The sequence below is a fragment of the Sus scrofa genome, chromosome 15 (assembly GCF_054392235.1).
Source record: "Sus scrofa isolate SSC_HxYL_T2T_F1_AM1 chromosome 15, Sscrofa_HxYL_maternal_Yorkshire_Landrace_v2.0, whole genome shotgun sequence".
NCBI lineage: Eukaryota > Metazoa > Chordata > Mammalia > Artiodactyla > Suidae > Sus > Sus scrofa.
In genome coordinates, this window is record NC_139397.1 from 82,303,174 (window position 1) to 82,312,790 (window position 9,617).

The following is a 9,617-nucleotide window of genomic DNA, read 5'->3' on the forward strand; positions in this document are numbered from 1 at the left end:
CTAGAGTACTATCTGGCATTTGGAAAATTCCCTGGCATCTGATTCTGTTAAAGTAGCAATCTATGGAACAGAAAAAAAAATTAAATTTACATTTATTAATGTAAACTTGGAGATTCAGATGCTCCATCAGCTTCAAAATTAATGCAATTTATTAACTATTCATCAGCCTTTTTTTCATCAGCCAATTCTATAGAAGCAAAGTGTTTCTGATGAGATAAACATAGAGTTCAAATAAATGTAGTTCAATTCCTTGTTGTGTTATGTATTTCTAATATACAATCAAATTCTTTACCTTCCAACAACTTGGTTATTAGGGATTTGGTATAATTTCTTCTCAGCCTATAGACTTCACAAATTTGCCTGATTGTTTTAATGGTGTATTTGCAGATAAGTTTTTATTTGCACATAAGGACAAAAAGGTGAAGTGAAATTTGGTCCCAATGGAAACCTGTTAGGTTCCCTGAACATATGGCTCATTGGGCTGTTACTTCCTTTTTGAGATCATTTTCCAAGATTTTTTAATATATACATCAATTTGACACCAGTTATAAAGAAAATATATTGGCTTTGAAGATGTCTCCACCTGGGGCATATCTCTCAATAACAAACCATCTAGTCAGGCGTACCTCTGAATATACAGGTGTCCAGTCTCAAGAACAGGTCATAATTTGAAACTAGTCGGAACTGACAGTTGATTTTACACTGTCTTTGAAATTAGTTCTTTGGATTCTTAGAATGCCACAGTGATTTGATTAGTACAATTTAGGGGTGACTGCTTAAAACTCTTTTTATGGAAGTTTGTGCATTTGGAACCCACAGTATGACAATGATTTCTCTTAGTAAATACAAGTGATCTAAGTCTCATTTATTGAAAGTGTGGTGCTAGCTTAAGACTTAAGGGGAAAATCACAGCACTTTGAAAAAGATGTAAATGTTCCATTGGTAAAAAAGGGAGGAAAACCGTGCTAAAACATGTGCCTCTTTCCATTATGCTTAATTTACTATTCAAGACAAGTTTTTCCTAATAAGCTCTATTGTTTCTTTCTGTTTTGTAAAATTTAATATGTGTGAGACAAAAACCAGATTCAGAATGTGAATGAAGTCTGTTTAGCAAAAGCCTGTTGGAGCTTACAGTTCAAGGAAGGCCTCAAAATAAAAGACACATCACCTCATGACACTGACAGGATATATGGAAGCAAGTCTCTTAGGTGGCTTCTGGAACCAGTTACAATTAGATTGCTAACTTCCTCCAGCCTCAGAGTGAATTCATACACTTAGAGTGTAGCAAACACTAGAGTATTCAGAATGATGATGCTATGTATATTTACCAAATAACTCTAGCTTTTGCTTTACTGCTGTTCTCTTCTTTCTGAGGTCTCAATGCCCACATAGCACTGAAGTACAAGTTCTCAAACATGTTAAGCCCTTGCCCTGTCTATGCAGGGTTGGTTGTCTTTAACTCACTCACACTTCTCTAGAGTATTTGCACCTGATCATGGAAGCCCTTCATGTTGAACTGGTCTCCCTTATTCAAATATCCCCTTGGGATCTGGACCGCCTGAATAACCTGGAATGTGCCCATGCTTTCTTTGTTTAGGGCTATATCATGAATAAATTTTAAAATAAATTGCTTACATATAGCCTTTGGAAGCAAGGTACAAAAGATGAGTTATTGCTTTTTAATTCAAGGAATAATTGTTTTAGAAATAACAAAATCTTATTAAAGATTGCCTAATCCAACTTTCTGTGTGGAGGGAAAAAAAAAAAAAAATCTACAACTCTGGTGGCACAGAAGGCTTGGGTCACTGCTATGGGGAGGGACTGATCCCTTGCCTGAGAACTTCCACATGCCACGGATGAAGCCAAAAAAAAAAAAAAAAAAGCTAGAGCCCAACTCAAACTCTCCTGCCTTTTAATCCATTATTTTTTCCATAATAATCCCTTCCCTCAAAAAAGATATCCTTTTTCACTAGATTTGTACTTGACCTTAAAGGACACTTAAATCACCTTGTATGCAGAATATTTTGTACACATGAGACTATTACGCTAAACCACAGAGACGGTAGGGAGGATGATATTACCTGACCAAGGGATGGGGTGTACTAGCAGGGGATTATTGTTTTTTCACCATCCTAACACAGGGCCCCAGAACTTGTCTGTTGGGAGGAAGAAGCATCTTAACGCACTGTGTTGAGGTTTTTCATGCCTGCTCCAATGAGCTAACAGCAAGTGTTGTAATGTATTTTGTAGCAAGAGACAACAAACTGAGGTAGGAGAGAAGGTAAAAAGGATTTATACCTCTAAAGCGCAGAGTGATTCTCACCAACACCCAAACCACAATGCTAACTGTTCAACAGTCCAGATTCTAAATCAAAGGTTATACTTTGTATGGGAAAGGAAAAAAAAAGTAAATCAGTATAAACAGGAAGTGAACCTATGTATTTTCTAAAACTATCAATTTGGAACTAAAACATTCTCTAAACCAAACATTTCATTTGGTTCAAGAGCTGGCCTTTTCCTGTCCCCATAGGCCTAAGGCTCCTGAGGAGGTCTCAGCTTTATATGGTCTTCTTAGAGTGTTGGTGAATCAACTCTGAAAGGAGCTCTCATTAGACAAATAATTTCTCCATTTGCAGTTGTTAAATAGCACTAATTGCCAGTAAGAAAGGGGCATCTTGTGTGGTTGTATTCATACAACTTCAAGCAATTGGCTTAAAAGGAAGGCAAGCTCACTAGGAATCCAAAGTATCAGTAAGGGTGATAAAGCTTCCTTGAAAAAGCTCTCTCTAACCAGGACTGAGAAAGAAATGCAACCAGCAGGCTTCCTCCGACAAGCAGCTCTGTGACACACTCACACACACACACACACACTCTCTCTCTCTCTCACACACACACACACACACACACACACATTTCAATATCCTGAGCTTTTACTACTGGCATTTTGAAAGTCTTTCCCTTCAGCATCTACAAGGCAAGGCCTTGGTGAGATCTGTTTGTAGGTTAGATCACTTGATAAATTTCAAAGCAGATTTTGTTCTACCCTTCCACCTTCAAAGTTATCCAGTCCCATATTACTTCTTTCAAAATAAAATTAATACCAAGGAGTAAAGTGGCTCTATAGTAAAAGTTAGAAAAAATATATGATCCAAATATGGGAGAACCATTCTAAGTGACACTCTACTTCCAGACATGCTATGGTACTCTCCATTGACCTGGAAAGGAACCAGCCTCAGGGAAAGATCACCAGGCCATTGTCAAGAATCAACAAGAGTCAACAAACTGACACCTCCTCCAAAATATAAGGACTTTTCCAAGTGTTTCCATCATTTCTTCCCCCTCCACCCTGCAATGTGCTTGGGAAAATGTCCTGTGGGGCTAACACATTTCCTTTCCAAGGCAAAAAAATCCCATTAAAAATGTCCTGAATATTCTGATTCATATACAGCAGAGAATGAGCCTACTTCCAGTACAGTTTACTTCGATAAAGTATTTTTTTAGTTAGAATAGCCAGGTTTAGCAAATAAAATTACAGAATGTCCAGTTAAATGGGAATTTTAGATAAACAACTTTTTTTTTTTTTTTTTACTGTAAGTATGCCCTATGCAGTTTTTGGCACCCTTATTTTTAATATCTTGTTGACTAAAAAGATGTGAAGTCAAGTTTTACTTAATAGGTTTTCCCCTAGTTTTTTGCTTTTTGTGGATTTGGATTGAAGGGAGAGCCAGAAAATTGGGTGAAGGGCAAATAGCCCTTTTTTGTTCCTGGAATTGTCTTTCTTCCTTTCCCGTTCCGCAGGAACTTCTCAGTGCCTCTTTAATTATTTCTCAGCCTTCGCTGTACACACTACTCTCCTGGATTTTGATCACACAGTGTTTTGTTTTGTGTTGTGTTGAAACGTGGTTGATCTCATCTCCTCCAGGATAACGTGAGCTTGTCAAAGAGGGAGCTTACCACCTGGCTTCCTTCCTTCCCTGGGTCCATGGCGTCTTAGGAGCCTCTCCTTCCATGCGACCAGGTGGGCGAGGAGTTGCGGTAGAAACTCTCCCCTCCCACCGCCGCCCCAGGTGCCCAGGAAACTGAGTCCCAGGCCTCGGGCTCTTGGAGGCATCAGGAAGGGAAGGGAGAGGAGCCCGGAGCTGCCAGCCCCGCCCTGTCGGAGGTGAGGGCCCGGGCAGGCCCTTCTCGAGGCCCAGCCTGGAGGCCTTCTCCAGCCGCCCGGGGCCTGCCCGTCCTCCAGCCGCCCTGCCTGGGCCAGCAGGGCCGGGAGCAGGGGCGCCTGGGCTCGGGGCCCCTCCGGCCGGCGGGCGGCTCCGGCACCGACGGTTCCGGGTGCCCGGGGTCGCGGAAGCCGGAACCTGGGCCCCGGGGCGGGAGGCACCTAGGCCTTTTCCCGGCCGGCCGGCGGCTCGGCGCCTCGCTTCAGCCGGGCGATTCTTCCCCTCATTTGTTGCATTGTTTGCATTAATATGAATATCTTGTTCTGTTTGTTTTGTCTCCTGGGAGCCAATAAAGCTGTGAGTTTTTTCTTTACACCAAATGCAGCTCTACGGGCGATCAATCAATGGGTAGTCTTCGGATAATCTGTGAGAGTGAGAAATCTAATAAAGCTAGCGACTAAAAAAGGAAAACAAAATCTATTTTTCTCTTAGGTTCACTACGTCAGGATGTGTGTGTTCCACTTCTGCTGCTTGAGGTGGGTTTAACTTTTTTTTTTTTTTTTTTTGGTTTTGTTTGTTTGCTTTAAACAAATGGATTTAAATGTCAAGATGGATGGGGAAAAAAAAGTCAAGATGGGAGGGGAAGAGATTTGAGAGGAGAGTGAGAAGAAGAGGGATGTTTAGGGGCCTCTTACATTTTCTGATGATTGGGCTGTTCTCAGAAGAGGAAGAGAAGGTACTTTGTAACATCCCAGGAAGTGGGAGAGAGGACACTAATAAGATGCACTTTGGCAAAGAGGTCTTTCCTCAGTTTTCCAAGCAGAGAGGGCCACGTAAATTAATAAAGAAGTTAACTAAGTAATGATAATAAATCAAGTCATTTTAGTGTCCCCTGACCCCAGCTCTCTGGTTTCCTCCTGCTAGACACTAAACTCCCCAAATGCATTTTTGGAAGGTCCCTCAGCTACCCTGAGCAATGCAAGGAGGATGAGAAAGATCTGCCTCGGCTGCTGCAACCTCCTCACAGCACAATGCAACCTAAATCATTTATAAACAGATCAAAATAACAATCTGAATTATCTAACATTCACAGCTGAACTGAAGAGCCCAAGATTAAGTGATGAATTGTTAAATTGCAGTAGCATTGTTTTGGATTGCTAATTAAAAAAAATAAGCAAACCCCATGACTCTAGATATGACAACTGAAAATACCCACAAATTATTTAATAAATGAAGCGTCTAACAACTTTAACACTTCCTGGTCGCCTTGTTAATAAATGTAATTTGAGGTAGATTTTAAAAATCTTCAATCTAAACAGTGAATTCATTACGCTCCATTCAGATCTCTGGATGCCTATGGACTTCTTGGAATTAGGTGTTAAATAGACAAAAGTGAACCAAACTGCCTTTAAAAGCACAGCATGACCATGTAATTCTTTTTCCAGTTTGTGGTAAAAAATGATGAAACTTCTTTCCAAGTAGCTATCACCCAGATTTAGTGTGAAAAGTAGTGTAATTGTAATTCACGCCATCAGGGTCTATCGCTGATAGACGATCAGCTGTTCTGTAGTGGGGAGAGGCTTTCTTTTCAAATAGGAAAGCTGCCAAGTGCTCTGCGATACCTCCAGCAAGCTTATCGGATTGAGTTCAGAGCCAAAACAGCAGCTGCACACATATGCAAATTGGCAATTAATAGTATAACATTCTGCAAAAAAAAAAAAAAAAAATGTTTAAAAAAATTTTAAAGAAAATAGAAAGAAGCTACCTGAACATTAACCTTAACTGTAACTGGGACTTCTAGGATGAATGACTAAGGATTAATTACCCTCTGGAGAGGACTTGCTCTTTATTACCTTCTCTTCTGCAGATCAAGTCTTTGTTGTATGGCTGAGTTTTGTCTGTTTTATGGGACACAACAATGGACTCTAAAGGAAGAAGTTTAAAAATAACTCAACAACCCTTACATTTTGATTCCAGAAAAGGGTGGAAATTAAGCCCTTTCCACTGATCATTCTTTCTCTACACAGAGATCACAAAGCAAGAGCCTTAGCATCCTCCTGAAAAAGACATTTTGTTCTGGGTGTCATCATCTCCTTCCACTACAGCTTGCAGTAGGAACACGCTTCAAGTCCTGGGGGTGCTGCCTGTCTCTGTCTTGATTTCTGTCTGTCTCTTCCTCCCATTGACAGGAATGCCGTTTGTATGCTTCACGCAGCAGTTTGCAGAAATCCAGCAAGATTTATGGTTTATGTTGCCCAGCCTGTATAAACACAACACTCTCAAATTTTTAAAGAGAAAAAAGTCATCTGAATTTGTTAAATTTCTTAACACCCTGGTTCCCCCACCTCACCCCAATTCTCACACACAAGTACATTCACTGTTTTCCCTGATGCAGTCATAAAATAGTTGTGGCTGGGATTAGGTTGACAACCTAAACCCCAAGAAGGGCCTGGCATTTTCACAGCAGGCTTTTCCCAGTGCTTTGAGTCTTCCTCTCTCTCTAGCACGGGGGTGGGGTGATTAGCAAATGCTTCAGATAATCTGTGAATTCTTAATAGTCATATGTCCATGGCTGAAGATCTGCCTATTTCTGGGATGTGGCAGGTTTCAGAAACACTGGTATTGGGGGTTTTACAAATATTTCTAAGTTCTGGGACTTTGAAATTTGGGTCAGGATCCTGATTCCTTTCACTGTGTAAAGGTGAAGTTGGTTTTATTTTGCTTTATTTTTTTCCTGGGTGAGAGTCTATCAGTCCTGTCTGCAACATGTACCAGAAATGCAGAATTTCGACTGTTATTTCTGCCTTTTTCTCCGTTTTTGACCTACACTTCTGGCATTAGTACTTTCATTTTTATTGCAAATCAAGTGTGCCTTTCTTTAAAAACATTCTTTTCTTACACTCTAGGAACACTTATAATTTTTGGATTATAAGTTGGACAAGTTTTGGATTATTAACATTCCAGTTGAAAGGATACTGTACATTTTCATTGACAATATGGGCTTTGAAGTCTGAATACCAAATTTTTAATAGGAACTTCATTCATGTAGAATTTAAATGTTTGTTTGTATTTCATGGAAAAAAAAGATTTTGGATAACGTCAATTAATCAATCCCATTTGGGGTATGGAAAATTTTTAGCCCTTAATAAAAAAACACAAAATTCCTTTCCTCGAAATAACCAGCTCTGAGTTGGTAGAGTGCATTTTTCTAAATATTTATGATTAACAGAACTTTTCTGGTATGATACCAATAAAAATAGCTGATGTTCTGAAGACTATAAGGTATAGGAGAAAATTTGTGAAGTCTAAATTTTATTCATAAGTACTATTTTTCTTGACTTGTGATCCAATTTGACCATTGTTAGACTTTTCTATTTTCTTATAACTAAAAGAAAATTGGTTTAAAATGATATATAGCAAGTCAATTGAAAAGTTGCTTTTGAATAAAACAGAACAATGGGAATGCCAACTTTCTTTCCTTCTCTATAACTTCATTAACATGGTTGTGTAGACATTTGCATGTAAAATGTAGTTAACAAAAATTACACAGAAGTAATTTTAGTCCTTTAGTGCCTACCTCTATGGTAAAATCAGACCATTTGGCATAATTTGAAGTCTTCCAAGAAGCCTGGTTTCCACCTGGAAAATAAATTACTAAATTTGAATGTGTTACTTATACTATGATGAGTTGTCTATCTGTTACATTTTATTTTAGTGCATATACTAGAAATTGTACTTAAGAGTTTTCTAAAATTGTCATCTGTCAAGGTAGAGAATTATAATATAATTATACCCAGAAAAAGTGTTCTGACTTTAGATTATTTTGGTACTGTTACAAATATGATGCATCTTTAAAAATTCAGAATGTTTCTCATAAATTCATATGTTTCATTGTAAAATTTTGAGATTAATTTAGATTAGCTATAAGTGTTTTAACGAAGGTTTATTTACTTTGCATTTATTGATACATAGATCATACATACAGGCTTCAATGTAACACATATACACTATTGCAATAAAAGTAAGTAAGCTGTACTTTGCTCCATCATTAGATGGAACTTCTCAAAATTTTCTAGGAGTTTGACAAGTATAAAATATTTATTAAATTGTATTCTCAATTTGATATATCCTACTGCGTTAAGTCATGAATAGTTTGCATTATAAGAGCTATTTTGATTAATCAAAGATTTTTTCTATGCTATATGACATAAAGTATCATGAGATGATTGGTGGAATGTCATGGACAGTGAAGACAATACTTAATTAACTTCTCCAGACAGAAACTATGTTTTCTAATGCTGCAGGTATACACAGTGGGAGCAGAGGAAGATGTGAGACCATGGCTCACTTAAAAACTCTTTACAACAGCCATGGAGAACAGGAAATTATGTGTCTCATTAAAATGTGTTTGTAGGTTTTTCTTCACCTTAAAAGAAAGTACATTCATCTCTTAAAGAAAGCAGTATTTCTTTCTGAAGTGTACATCTTCTGAGTTAAAGAACCAGAATGGGCATGGTTGTGCAACTCTACATTCTCAGGCCCAAACATTTTATAATTCACTACAGCTTACCCACGTATGTCTAATTTCCATACCACCTTCGTAATAATTATAATTTTTATATTTGACTTTTTAAAAAACTCTGAAGTGCTTTGTGAATCCAGGTAAATATATAATAGATATCACCTTCTATGGAAGTGAAAGAAGAAAAACTTGATTCATATTTAAAGGTGCTATATTTGAGCAATATGATGTTGAAATATTTTGTCTTAGCACAGGGTGTTGTTTTGAAGAGTTTATCTGCTGGACTCTATATAGTAAACTGAAAGAGGAGACTTTGCCTAATGTGATAAAAGAGTAATATTTTTAGAAAATCATGCCTCTAGGAAATCAGCCATTGGATTAATAGTCTAGGAAGTGATGGTGATAGAATAAAAATTATTATTGGTTCTCTTTGCTAGACACTTCACATATACCCCATCATTTAATGCTGATAACCAAATGCTGCTCTCTTATGAGACCAGCATTATTACTTTACTTTTTTGATGAGGAAAATGAGACTAAGTTTAAGTCAAATAGCTAGTAACAGAGGAGCCCCTATGGCTGTGGAACACAAGTCTGCTGTAAACATGTGAGGCACTTCCATTCGGGTGTCTGAAGGATAGAGGCTTGATGGAGGTTAGAAAACCATCTCTCTCCTCTTAAAATTCCATTTTTCCTTTACTAAATCAAAGAGAGTCAATGAAGTCTTTCAAGAATTTAGCAGTGTAGTTGACGTCCATTTGATTGGGAAGTCTTTATATGACTAGGAACAGGATTGCTTTGGCACATGCATAAAGACTCAGGCGATCTACACATCCATCCTCAAATTTAGCAATTCGAAGCAGTTAGCTACACGGACAGTTTTGTATGCATTGCTAAATGCAGACACAAAAACTGCATTTGCAAAAAGAGGAAAC

The 9,617-nt window shown here is 38.2% G+C and overlaps 1 long non-coding RNA gene across 1 annotated transcript in view; it reads left to right on the forward strand.

Moving 5' to 3' along the window:
• The window catches only part of LOC146395945 (uncharacterized), a 41,545-nt gene that overhangs the window by 3,187 nt on the left and 28,741 nt on the right, over positions 1-9,617 (forward strand). Inside the window, exon 2 of the long non-coding RNA XR_014830508.1 lies at positions 4,653-4,696. This is a non-coding gene — a long non-coding RNA (uncharacterized LOC146395945). The remainder of the gene's footprint in view (positions 1-4,652; positions 4,697-9,617) is intronic.